Here is a 13,424-nt window from a genome sequence, read left to right as displayed (position 1 = left end):
CTGCAGAGTTAGTTCAGTCAGACATACTCGAGGGAGTTCAAAGGCGCATACTATACTCATGAGGTTAACATGCTGTATTTCTATGTGCGTGTATAAGTGTGTGCAAGTTCCGCACGTCATTCGCTGATGTGGCAGTCAGCTGACCAATTAGCCCTTCACTAAATCCCACCGCAAAAATGTATTGTCCAATGCCAATCCAAATAGTTTAGCAACGTTCCAGCTTAATTTCTTCACTGCTAACGTGCCTATTGGACAAGGATGGGTTGGGGAGGGACTTAGTGAAGGGCTAATTGGGCGGGCTACTTAAGCACACTAGACTGTATGCTCTGCCTCTTCCTGCCTCCCTCCAAGAAAGCTTAGAGAAGGAAAAGACACCAGCGTCATGGTGTCACGTGACTGGACGCCGGGGCTGCGCCATGACACCCCACCACGCCCCCATGTGCCAAAACTCACACTGGAAGTTTGATGAATACATGGGAGTGGATGGGAGACCGCTGGACATCTTGTAAACAAACATTATTTATGAACGATAGCGACCTTTGTCATATAATCGGTCCAGGAATATAATAGAAGACATATCACAGATTGTTTTCCGACTGGGTGTTTTTCGACTTGCTAACTGTTTAATTTTACTCAGGAATTTAAAAAGCACAGTACGGCTCTGGGCTGAATGGGCTTATAACCTGACTCCGCCAGCTGGTGGCAGTATTGGGTTCACAATCCTGCCTTCAAAAGCCTAACATTACAAACTAAATAACGCTTTAAAAATGTTGAGAATAAAGGATTTTGCAATATTACAAGTCAGTGGTGTTTTCACTAAAGTAAAAGTTGCCTAGCAGTAGCCTATCACAATATGCTCTACAAGTGGTTAAGTTTCAGAATAAATACGCAAATTAACAGTAGCCTTAGGACCAACCCGCCTATAGTATAATACAACAGTAGTTTTAAGTAGTACAATACAATGTAATAGTAGTCTAGTAATAACTAATAATTGTAGTGAAAGTATAATATTTGCATGTGAAATGTAGAGGTAATTAAACGATTTAAGTGTCCCTCAAAATATAGTAGGCATAGGCATGCCTTAAAGAAGTTAATGCTTGCTCTATCAACTCCAGACATTGCCTTATTCAGTTTCAAGTTAAATATGAATGAATGACTGGCTAAATGAAATTGTACTGGTACCACGGAACGTGACGCGCACGCACGCATCGCGGCATGCACACAGAACAGCTGTATAGCCTAAGCCTAAAACACAAAAGTAGACTTAAAATGGTAAGACAAACATCCTTACTGGACACTAGCGAAACTAAAAGGTTTGCTTTGGACGAATATATCTGTAACTGTTATTTGATGGAGGAGAACACCACACAGCAGCAGTAGCCTACTGGAGCCATAGCACTCCACACTCCTGTAAGTCAAGTGTGCATGGCATGCTTACCGGCTACGTGCGCTCACAGTCAGCTCAGGTATATAAACAGTTAAAGCTGTTGTTATGCAAAGTAGTGGCTATTCGGCACGGTACTTTACACGGTGTGAAAATAGGGGGGGGGCGCCAGTAAACCTAGACCACTACTGGCACTTGTTGGTGACTTCAAGACAGTAGAAAGTAATGTGTGATGTTATGTTACTGAAGCGTTTATTTTACAATGGTCTCAATCATTCAGAAAGTGTTTATATGCTTGTCTATACTTTGCTCCATTCACTCCAATACATTCCCAGCAGTTTCGGCAGCAGATTCATCACTGTGTAGGCTACTACTTAAAACTACTGTTGTAGCCTATTATACTAGGCGGGTTGGTCCTAAGGCTATATGAAAAAAAGTATTTCATCAAACACCACTGACTTGTAATATTGCAAAATCCTTTATTCTCAACATTTTTTTAAGCGTTATTTAGTTTGTAATGTTGATGAATTAAAAACAATATAGGTATGGGGTTTGAAGGCAGGATTGTGAACCCAATACTGCCACCAGCTGGCGGAGTCAGGTTATAAGCCCATTCAGCCCAGAGCCGTACTGTGCTCTTTAAATTCCTGAGTAAAATTAAACAGTTAGCAAGTCGAAAAACACCCAGTCGGAAAACAATCTGTGATATGTCTTCTATTATATTCCTGGACCGATTATATGACAAAGGTCGCTATCGTTCATAAATAATGTTTGTTTACAAGATGTCCAGCGGTCTCCCATCCACTCCCATGTATTCATCAAACTTCCAGTGTGAGTTTTGGCACATGGGGGCGTGGTGGGGTGTCATGGCGCAGCCCCGGCGTCCAGTCACGTGACACCATGACGCTGGTGTCTTTTCCTTCTCTAAGCTTTCTTGCCTCCCTCTGCATATGGTTCCTGGTTGTTATGTGATGTTTGCTCCCACCACCACCGGTGGGCTCTGTTATTTATACTCCCCATGGGGGTTTTATTGTATATCTATCTACCTGCTCTTAATGTTTTATGATGGTGTTTAATCACGCCGAGCAGGGAGAAAATGCAGCAGAGCCGAACGCCAAGTAAAATATCATATGCATGCACACTTGTCTGACTGAACTATTTACTGTAATGTGAAATTCCTCCTGTACAAAATTATTTGATTAATCAAAAATGTAATTGATAAAATAATCGCTAAGAAAATTATCCATAGCTGCAGCCCTGTACCAGAGTGGTTGTGTAAACCTGATACAGTTGTCATACGTGAATACCAGTAGCACCAGAATGGTATGGGTAACGGTAATGCATTTGTACAGTGTGGAATGAAGGTCAGAAAGGGAATGCCAATTGCCAGGGTCTGGCAGATTAGAGAGAGGAGTCAAGGACATTAAGTATATAAAAATCACATCTGTTCCTGACCTTCAACACACACACACACACACACACACACACACACACACACACACACACACACACACACACACACACACACACACACACACAGCCGCAGGTTAGATGTGTGAGTGATAGTTCCGAGACATTGGAGGCTGGTCTTAATAGAGCGATCCTTCACCTCATGCCATTTGGAGGAACAGATTTATAATCATTCTTCTACACATGATGGGATTACACATGTCGCCTGTTGTTTAGCAGTGCATGTGCATGTAAAGGGAAGCAACATTTATTGTCTCCACCAGGCCGAAGGCATGGGGAGAGAGTATGTTTTGCACTCCGTCCGGGTGTTTGTGTGTGTGTCCGTTTTCTAGTTGCTAAATAAAGTGCCCTTCAATTCACTACCTACATCTCATACTTAGCCAGTAATATACTTTGTTTTATGAAGATGAAGAATCTGCATACTCACAACGGGTCACACTCACATCCTATCAAAATGTAAGCTTGTAGAGCTGATATTTTCACTATTTTGAAGTAGAAGAAAATAAGTGAGAAATAAATATAAATGTAATAAAATAAAATAAAAGGAAAATAAATATCAGTATTTTTTATAAATCTTAAAGTCATGGTGAAATGTTTCAGTCTCGCAAACCAATCAGACGGTCGCATCCCTTCAGGCTATGGAACGGTGCAGCTGTATGCAAGAGAGGGCTAGTGTTTGTAGCCTGCTGGCTCACCCTGCCCCAGGGGGAGAGAGACAGTCAGTGTGAAGCATGTTTGTTAATACAGGTACGTTGCATTTGTAACCTATTATGTTTTCAGATACATATTTTAGTGTAGGCCTATTGATAAAAGTTTTAAATTACGTTTAATTACAGTAGAGTAGAGTAGCTCTGTAATTAAAAGCAGGTGTGTTTGGATGAATGTGAGCTATGGGAATATTAATTAATGATTTTCATGATGGCCTTGTGAAATCTGACTATTTGGCTGATTCTGACACTTACCAGGTGGTCAATAATTCCAACTCTAAATTTGGGCGGAGTCCCTGGTTTTCCTCCACTCATAAACTGACATGAGTGATACAAGTTGACGTTGCCCTATATATACCAGCAGGTTTATTTTGTATTTCACCATGTCTTTATAGTGGCACAATCCCATTTCTGTGTCTATACTTTCCATATTGATGCCCAGCAGTTAATACTAAGACCTGAGAGTTTAGGACACAGACTTTCATTTCAGTTTGGCATCAACAGTAACACAAGTTAAGCTGCAATCTAGATTAGAAGTGGGATTAGGTTAATCAGGTGTGGTAAAGCTGCATGTATATGATTGTATGATGATCATAATCCTGTGTCTGACCTGCTGTGTGTGTGTGTCTGTGTGTGTGTGTGTGTGTGTGTGTGAGTGTGTGTGTGTGTGTGTGTGTGTGTGTGTGTGTGTGTGTGTGTGTGTGTGTGTGTGTGCGTGTGTGTGTGTGCGTGCGTGCACGCACGCGTGCGTGCGTGCGTGCGTTGCTGGTTGACTTAATATTTGTGACTACTGACTATATATATAACTCAAGCCCAGAGGTCCCCGACAGTGCACACAGTACATCTAGGTCACACACTGACACACACACACACACACACACACACACACACACACACACACACACACACACACACACACACACACACACACACACACACACACACACACACACACACACACACACACACACACACACACACATAAGATCAAAAAGCAGCCATGAAAGCATGGATGCATCAACAGTCGTGCTGTCCATGCCTCCATGTGTGTCTGTCTCTGTCTCTCCCTGCCCTTGGCTCTCCAAGTTAACCCAGGCGACTCCTGTCTGCTCTCTCCTGATGTCTCTCTCTAGAAGACGGCGTCTGTTCATCTTGAGTTAGCTCAGTACACATCCTACTCTACGACTCTTTCTCTCTAAATAGATTCAGTGTTTGGTGGATGGATGGAGTATATTGCTAGTCTGTTTATATTTGAATCTAGTATCCACCTATGCAAGCATGTGTGTGTGTGTCTGTTTCTCCCTGCGTGCGTGCGTGCGTGCGTGCGTGTGTGGTGTGCGTGTGTACATGTGTGCCTGCGTCTGCGTGGATGTAGTTCAGTAGTCTATGTAATTAGTACTGGTAACCCTATATTGCCTTGAGGCTATGTGTGAGCCAGAACCTGGCCTCCAATTTAATCCCTGTGGAACAAGCTTAGGGTTCAGGGTTCACAGTTCAGTCAGCACATTGCCTAGTGAACATGGCTCTGTCTAAGAGCACCTCACACCTCATCTACACAGGCAAGGATAACTAATAAATAGTAGTGTATAGATCTCAACAAATAAAGGGGTTTGGGGCCGCGAAACCTCGCTCAAATAGAGACACTGCGAGCGAAATATAGGAGGGGTGGACGACGTCGCTGCACAGTGCGTTGTCGCTCGCAGTACACCAGGACAGTCACAATGAAAATCATGTATTCTAATGAGATTTCACCGTTTGCTCGCTCGCATCGCTGGCAGTGTAGATAAGGTGTCACTCGAGTCTTAAAGCAGTTATTGTTTTTTATTTTCACCGTACATCCTGTACGATAGATAGGTCAAGTAAAGTATTTCTTGCATTAGGTGCATACAGTTCACAGTAATATTCTCTGTTTGGTTCCATATGTACACACTTTGTTCGACTGTGCACTCTTCAAGAGCTAAATTAATACAGAGGATTTTGCTTTGTGTATACTACACAAACAAATAAGACACAGAATTGTACACTATACAAAATATAGAATTTACAGGAATACTTACTTACAGGGGCCAGATTCCATAGACAAAGATTATTGACACTCTACACAGGGCAGGTTGAATTTCTAGTAACATATGAGGATGTTTCTTTGGAGACAACACTCTCCAAAATGCTATATCTGTTTTGGTAAAAAACAAACAAAAAAACCATCACCTCAAATTAATGAATTTAAAGACTTCATTTGAAGTGCTGCTTTTTTTTGTTAGGCTTCCAGTCGGTAACTAACTCACCCTCTTTGTCTCTAGTGACTCTTGTTTCTCACTCATCACTCTTAGGTTAATTAAGACTTAACTAGAAAAAGTGCCCTTCTGGGCACAGGTCTCCACCAGGTTATCCACAGATCCGTGCAGTTAGAGGTAAAAACACTTTTGGGCCAGTTATAGCGCCACCTTGAGGCTGAGTTGAAATTGTTCATGTGGCATTTCGTCCTCGGCCTAGTGGGAATGTGCGTGCACAATTTCATGGAAATCACGCGATGTGTTCATGATTTGCAGCATTTTGTTTGAAACTGAGCACTCCTGTGAACTTTGGAAGCCAATCTTAACCAATCAGGATGGAGTCTGAGAAATCTGAAAGACCCGTTTCGTTGAATGGCTCTAGAGAGACTGTGTACTAATTTGCGTGATGTTTGGACAAAATCTGTAGGTGTACTGTGAAAAAACTTGTTTTGCACAAAGCGGCCTCCTGGTGGCGCTATAACAGGCCGTTCTGGAAAGTTTGGGGCAGAGGTTCATGGTTGGCATCCAGGGAGTGTGTGTGCAAAATTTGGCATCGACCGGGTTAACGGTGGCTGAGATTAGCTGGTCACGGACGGACGGACACACGGACACACGGACACACGGACGGACGGAGTGCAAAACATACTCTCCCCATGCCTTCGGCTGGTGGAGACAATGAATAGAGAAGGGAGGGACAACATGCATGTTCTTTTGTAAAAGACAGATTTGTGTAGTTGGAGGAGGTGTGTGTGTGTGTGTGTGTGTGGCTCTAGTCTTAATTGGTAAAGGGATGTGTGAAGGTGTACTGGCACTGTTCTATTCTGTGCAATAACAAGCTTGGCTGCAGGTGTTTCTCTGAAGGGGGTGGTGTGCGTGCGTGCGATCTCGAGTGCGTGTGTAATCCAATTCCACTCTCCCCTGGTCCTGATGTCTTTATAAACAGCACACACGCCGAGTTGCCCCCCATGACTGTTATAGTCCCTTGCACAGAAAACGTGCGTATGTCTGTGATCTGTGTGCGTGTGTGCTGTATCATGCAAGGCAAATCTATTGTGTGTTCTCAAGTACTAGTTTGAGTTGACAAGCTTTTCTTTGAGATGTGTTTGTTAACTCTGAGGTAAGAACCTGCGTTCCGATGAATCCAAAATACAAAGCTTTTGTTACTTTTCAATATTTATAAAATCCACAGACACACTTTCACTTAAAATAAAAGAAAGATCTGCGAGCTCACAACGCATTAAATGTTATGTTATTAAATGTTAAATATAGAGATACAAGATTTCTGGCCAACAGTGACGTTTTATAAACATCTACTCTTTCTCAGCAAATCATATTTGAAGTGAACGCTACCTTATGTATTTATGATTGTAAAACAAAAACTGCGTGTTCAATAATCCCAAATAAATTTTTGAGGTAATTATTCAATCGTTGACTGGTCTTGCTATATGCAGCTAGACATACAGCAATATAGCTACAGTATGTTCCCGTTTTGCTTGTTTGAGAGGTTCTAATATGATTTTGTAGAGTGGGTCTTCTTAATAGAGTTAGCAGTGAGAGTCTGTGCTGGCCCGGCACAGACATCCCTTTATGGTTTCCCGGCTTCTTTGTTTTGTTGTTTCTATATTTTACAAAACGTTGTTATTATTAGATGTACTTTATTAGTAATGATTTCATTTCACATTTAAAAAATAGTTCAGTTCATGCCACTATGATTTCAAATCGTTTACACTGTTTGAAAAAGAAGAGATGTAACTAAAGAACAGGGAGAAACCTGTAAAGTTAAAATGATTTGCTATGGCATCCAGAATCTGAATCACAGCTAGAGTCTTTGATACATGATATTTGTCTTTGACATTCAGTCAAAGTTTGAAGTATTTTATTATTACATTTTCTAGGTTGACGACATAATGATTAGGCCTACTGTACGAGGTTTTGTATGCATACAGCACACATACCCTGCTGTGTGTGTGTGTCCTGTGAGTGAATGTGTTATTGATTGTGACAGATGTTGCTCATGGCCACATGCTACAGATGGCCAGTCAACTTGTCTTGCCTTGTTCTTATGTCGTCTCGGCACGCCATTAGACATGCAGGAGCTTGTAGCTGTAGTATAGTGTGTGTGTGTGTGTGTGTGTGTGTGTGTGTGTGACTGACTCCTATGGCTACTGCTGACCAGCTGCCACCACACGCCATTGTCTCAGAACTGGTTGTGTGTGTGTGTGTGTGTGTGTGTGTGTCTATGTGCGTGCTCTCAGGTTTAATATTTTTTCCCCCGAAAGTGACAAAAGTTTTCCGCAAACAGATTATTTCTGATATCATATATCTGTCTACTAATCTTAAACTTTAGTTCTTCAAACATTGAACCGTTTGAACTTCACATTCAACATGGCCTGTATTCAGATGTATGATCCATATGTGTGCTTGTGTGGGTGGTGGGAGGGGATGGGCTGTTCCGGGGGTTAAATGAATGGGTGACCCGTGTCTCCGTTTGGCCCTCGCGCTCCCGCCAAGTCATTAACTGTAAAAAAAAAAAAACGACCACACCTCCTGTTGCTAGAGACAAAGCAATGGGAGGATGTGCGTGCGTGCGTGCGTGCATGCGTGCGTGCGTGCGTGCGTGCGTGCGTGCGTGCGTGCGTGCGTGCGTGCGTGCGTGCGTGCGTGCGTGCGTGCGTGCGTTGGGGTGGGAGGTTTAGACAGCCAGGGTGTGGACTAACAATAGGCATGGCTCATAACAAACTTCACTTGACTGACAATCAGGAAAGTGCTGTTTGGGGTGCGTGTACACACACACACACACACACACACACACACACACACACACACACACACACACACACACACACACATGCACAGTGTTGCTTGCTATCAGTCAGTATGTAATAGAAAATAGAGTGACCCCCCCCTCACGTTGGGGCCCAGTTGCATGTGCTTCTCTCTGGTCAACTGAATCATCTCCCTCCTCAACTCTCTGATTACTTTTCTCCACCAGTTCAGTTCATATCATGATTATAATAATGGAATACTTTTTTGTGGTCGGGTGGAAACCTTGTATGTTCAAAACTGTGCCTGTTTTATTATAATTGTTTTACAAAGGTTTACAAAAGTAGTCGCCATGGTTTTTAACCCACTTAAAAACAGCACAGACCTACATAGATTGTGTGCACACTTCTCTCATAATATACAGTATATATGCACAATGTACAGTGCTGGATGACATTAAATATTCTACAGTGAGTGTGCGGTGCATATGCGTGTGTCAGCTGTTCAGCAACCTGGCTGCCTGTTACTGAGACGGGTGGTGTGTGATTTGATGCTGCGTTAACGTTTTTTGTTTGTTTGTTTTTTTGATGGAAGGAGCGAGAACAGAACATGAGAGCACAGCTGTCCTTTTACATTAAGTGGTGCAAACATTTTATGAGGTTTAATTCCACGTTTCTGTCTCCCTGACTGTGCTTCTGTCTTTGAGATTAGTACCTTTTACGGAAAAGGATATATCCCCTCGAGATGTGTATCATCTCGTTTTTGAGGGGGTCCTATAGATCAACTTGACTATACCTTCAGCAGAGAAAGAAACAGGGACGTTGTTGAGAGAGAATGAAAGACTGATATCAGCCATGACGTTGCAATCACATATGCCCTCCCGTCCCCAGGGACACTCTTCTTTTCCCATGTTTAGTTAAACCCCCCCATTCAGCTTTGGTTCTCCCATTTTCACTTGTCATCCCTCTCTTCATCCCCTCTCCTGCCCTGTCCACACCAGATGACATACTGTCTGTCTGTCTGTCTGTCTGTCTGTCTGTCTGTCTGTCTGTCTGTCTGTCTGTCTGTCTGTCTGTCTGTCTGTCTGTCTGTCTGTCTGTCTGTCTGTCTGTCTGTCTGTCTGTCTGTCTGTCTGTCTGTTGTTGACAGCCATAGAGGACAGCAGCAGCGATTTGATTGGGTTAGCCCTTCTTTACCCTCTTTCTATATCCTGTTAGCTGCGCTCACTCTTTCATGACTCATGCGCCTTCAAGACTTAACCCAGGAATTGAGTTTAAAAGGCACCACACAATTTATCCTCGAGTAACCGTTTTTATTACCACGCCCTTTGCAAGAATGGGTAAAGTGTTTCAGGTGGAGTTGTGTAAGAATATACATATTTTATTATTTTCCTCAAGCAGTGAAAAAAGTTAAATCCTCATTTGAACCTTTTCACTTATTGAACTTATTAACACATTTCACAGTATTGAACAGAGGTACTCGAAAAGGTTCTTGTTGCCTCTCTTTAGTCAGTGGTGAGGCTTCCTCTAGTTGTTTTCATGTGTTTCTGCCTGCTGCTAGATAGCATGTTTTAATCAAATGAAGTGTGTGTGTGTGTGTGTGTGTGTGTGTGTGTACTGGGTGAGAATAAGCAGAGATTCAGCATTGATGTAGTCATAGCAACATCTGCTCAATTACCGGTGTGCCTCTTGTTTACCTTCAGCATCTCTGCTCCTCTCTGTCTCAAACAGCTGCTGCCTCTCTCTCTCTCTCTCTCTCTCTCTCTCTCTCTCTTGCTGTTTGTTTCGTATCTGTCTCTACCCTCAGCTCTGTTTGGGTCTCTTTCTCCCTCTGTCTCTCTCTCTCTCTCTCTCTCTCTCTCTCTCTCTCTGTGTGTGACTGTGTGTGTGTGTGTGTGTGTGTGTGTGTGTGTGTGTGTGTGTGTGTGTGTGTGTGTGTGTGCGTGCGAATGCTGAGGCACTCCAGCTAGAATAGAATTTATTGCACAATTAAAAGAAAATGTGAGAATATGTGGTGGTGCCAAGAAATCTTTTTGGATTCCAGTAACCCCCCCCCCCCCCCTCCAACACACGTGTGTGAGAGAGAGAGAGAGAGAGAGAGGACAGCCTGGTGCTCATGTGTTCAGTGTCTTCTCTGTAGAGAACACACTGTTACTGGAATGCTCTCTCAGTGTTCTTGTATTACAGGAAATAGGTTGATCATCAGGACAGGCTGGATGCACAATTGCACATTGCACATCATCAGCCGTGTGTGTGTGTGTGTGTGTGTGTGTGTGTGCGTGTGCGTGTGCGTGTGCGTGTGCGTGCGTGTGTGTGTGCGTGTGCGTGTGTGTGCGTGTGTGTGTGTGTGCGTGCGTGCGTGCGACTCACTAGTCCCTTGGCTGGTTCCCCTACTGCTCAGTGTGAGTCTCCCCAGCCAGGCAGTGGAGGTGAGTGGACGGGGGGGTCATCCCTCCACTGCCAGCAGAGAGGCCAGCTGCTCGCCCCGCTCACCCCCACTCATGGCGATCCATCCTGGCCTTAGCCTCTTGACCTGTCCCGTCGATGGCCCGGAGGTCAGTGGCCCCCAACAGCTAGTGCAGCATGCTAGTTAGCCCTGGTATTTTAACGGTTCTTGGTATATTTTGGCTTTGGTGAGTGTTTGTCAAGAAAAGTGGAAATATGTGTTTTTCTGGTGTGAACTCACACCTACGGTGCGTTTTAGCAGCGGGTCACAGCCTGGCGTATTTTCTGGAAGTGCGTTATTTGTCTATGGGACCCGCGACTACTGGCGATAGCAGGCGAAGAGGCGATTGGGCGTAGAAACGTCGCTCAAAAACATGAAAATATTTAATCTTTTGGACGACATCGTGTTTGTGTCGGCAATACATTCTCCGTGACAGATTACGCTCCTTAGAAATTTGATGACATAGATTTATACTGATGCTTTCATTTCCCACCAGCGGAGATACTGTGCATTATTGACCTGTTGGCTGAGACATTTGCGTACAAGACCATGTTTTCTCATAACGTGGCAAATTACAATGATGAATCGATGAAGAGTGGCAACATGGCAATAAACACTACATCAAGAATAGTGCTTTTCAATTGACTCCAGAAAGTGAAAACGTAATTGTCTGCAGCAATATTGTGGTTAATGACTATGAACTTCATGCCACAGTAACTAAGAATCTTACTTCTCTGTGGTGCAACCAAATACTGAAAAAGCTTCAGTGTCGAACTAACTAGTTTAATAATGAATTGCAGTTTAAACGCATCGTTTAGTGTGTAGGTTGTACCCTTCAGAGAAAAGGTTCTGGTGCACCAGGTAACTATGCAAACCAAGGTTCTACCAAAGTTCAACATGGTGTTAATGACAATGTCACACCTAGATGCACAAGAAGACACATCCCTGAATCCCCCCACCCCCTTTCCCCCTTAGTGTTTAGGTTTATTTTCCCTTTTAACCGCCTTACATGATTTCCTGTTTTTCATATAGAAGTGTTTATTTGTACGTCTCTAAATGTTCTGATGAATTGAAAATGGTGGACCCTGTTGTAAACAAGTGTCATGCTTTATCAGTGTGTCGTCCACAGTAACAGTCTTTCTATTGAGTCGGGCTTTCATGTGAAATGTACCCATTCTGCAAACTGTTAATAAATATTTCAATCTCTCTCCTGTCCCCCGTCATCCAAAGACAGTTGTCCTTTCCTTTGTCTCAACTGGTAGATAGAACATTGAGCTTGGAATCCTCCCCCCATCTCTCCAATTTCTTTTATTTTTCTCTATTCATTCATGTATCTCTTTCACTCTTGCTGTCTCCCTCTCATATTGACTCTCTTTCTCTCGCTCTCTTTTCCGCATTGCCCCCCCCCCCCCCCCCTCCTTATTTTCATGCCCCCGGCCCACCCCCCTTTCACCTCCTACACGCCTTCTCTCCCTTTATCTCGCTCTCCTCTCGTGCTCTGTTTCTCTAAATTTTTAAACAGCTCAATTAGCATGGTACCTGATGCCAGTGGGGGGTCTGTGTGCTTGCGTGCCACTACGCACCGCTTTGAAGTTTGAACACAGTTCATCGTTTCCTTTCATTCTAGATTCCTCCTCATTATTGTGTGAGTTGACTTTCCCAAAATTCACTTTTGAGGATTGTTGTTTGTTTTACTGTGCAGAAGAAGAGAGAAGATAAGATGAGGGAATGGAGAGTTGAATGGGTTCAGCATGTGACATACTGTAGTACTGTACGTGTTACATAATACGTATGTCCCGCACACATAAAGGGAACTTGAACTTGCGACGGGTGCAGTGCGTGTTTTACCCATAGACTGTAAAAAATATGGACAAAGTGTTCCCCGGGTCTAACATGAACGTAAAATGAAGCCTGTAATGATATGCTAATTCCTGATGTAAGTCGCCATCTTTTGGTACCAGCTGGCCATTGGCTGGCTCCGTTTTGTACCAGCTGGTCATTGGCTGCCCAGACAACGAGGCGGGACTTCCCCCCCTTCTTCTCCGTTGGTTTTTATTTTGACTCGAGTGGGAGGAGAAGACTCTTGAGTGGGAGGGGAATCCCGATCATAGACTGTAACGGTAGCCATGCCCCTCAGAACATACGCGACTTTATGGTCATTCTTTTAATTAATGGGACCATAATTTTCCAAAAAGAATATTATGACATTAGAAATGAGACTTTAAACTAGTGACTGGAAGAAGAAAGTATTCATGACCATGTTTATTAAGGTAATACAGTCTAGGTGAAGTTGGGCCAAAATACATGGGCCTCTATGGAGCTATGGGGCTTTTTGGGTCCAGTCCAGCGCCACAACAGGCCATTATATGAACTACCGATTTC

The sequence above is a fragment of the Protomyctophum parallelum genome (genome assembly GCF_964188405.1).
Source record: "Protomyctophum parallelum genome assembly, chromosome: 8".
In the NCBI taxonomy this organism is placed as follows: domain Eukaryota; kingdom Metazoa; phylum Chordata; class Actinopteri; order Myctophiformes; family Myctophidae; genus Protomyctophum; species Protomyctophum parallelum.
This window is presented reverse-complemented; position numbering follows the sequence as displayed.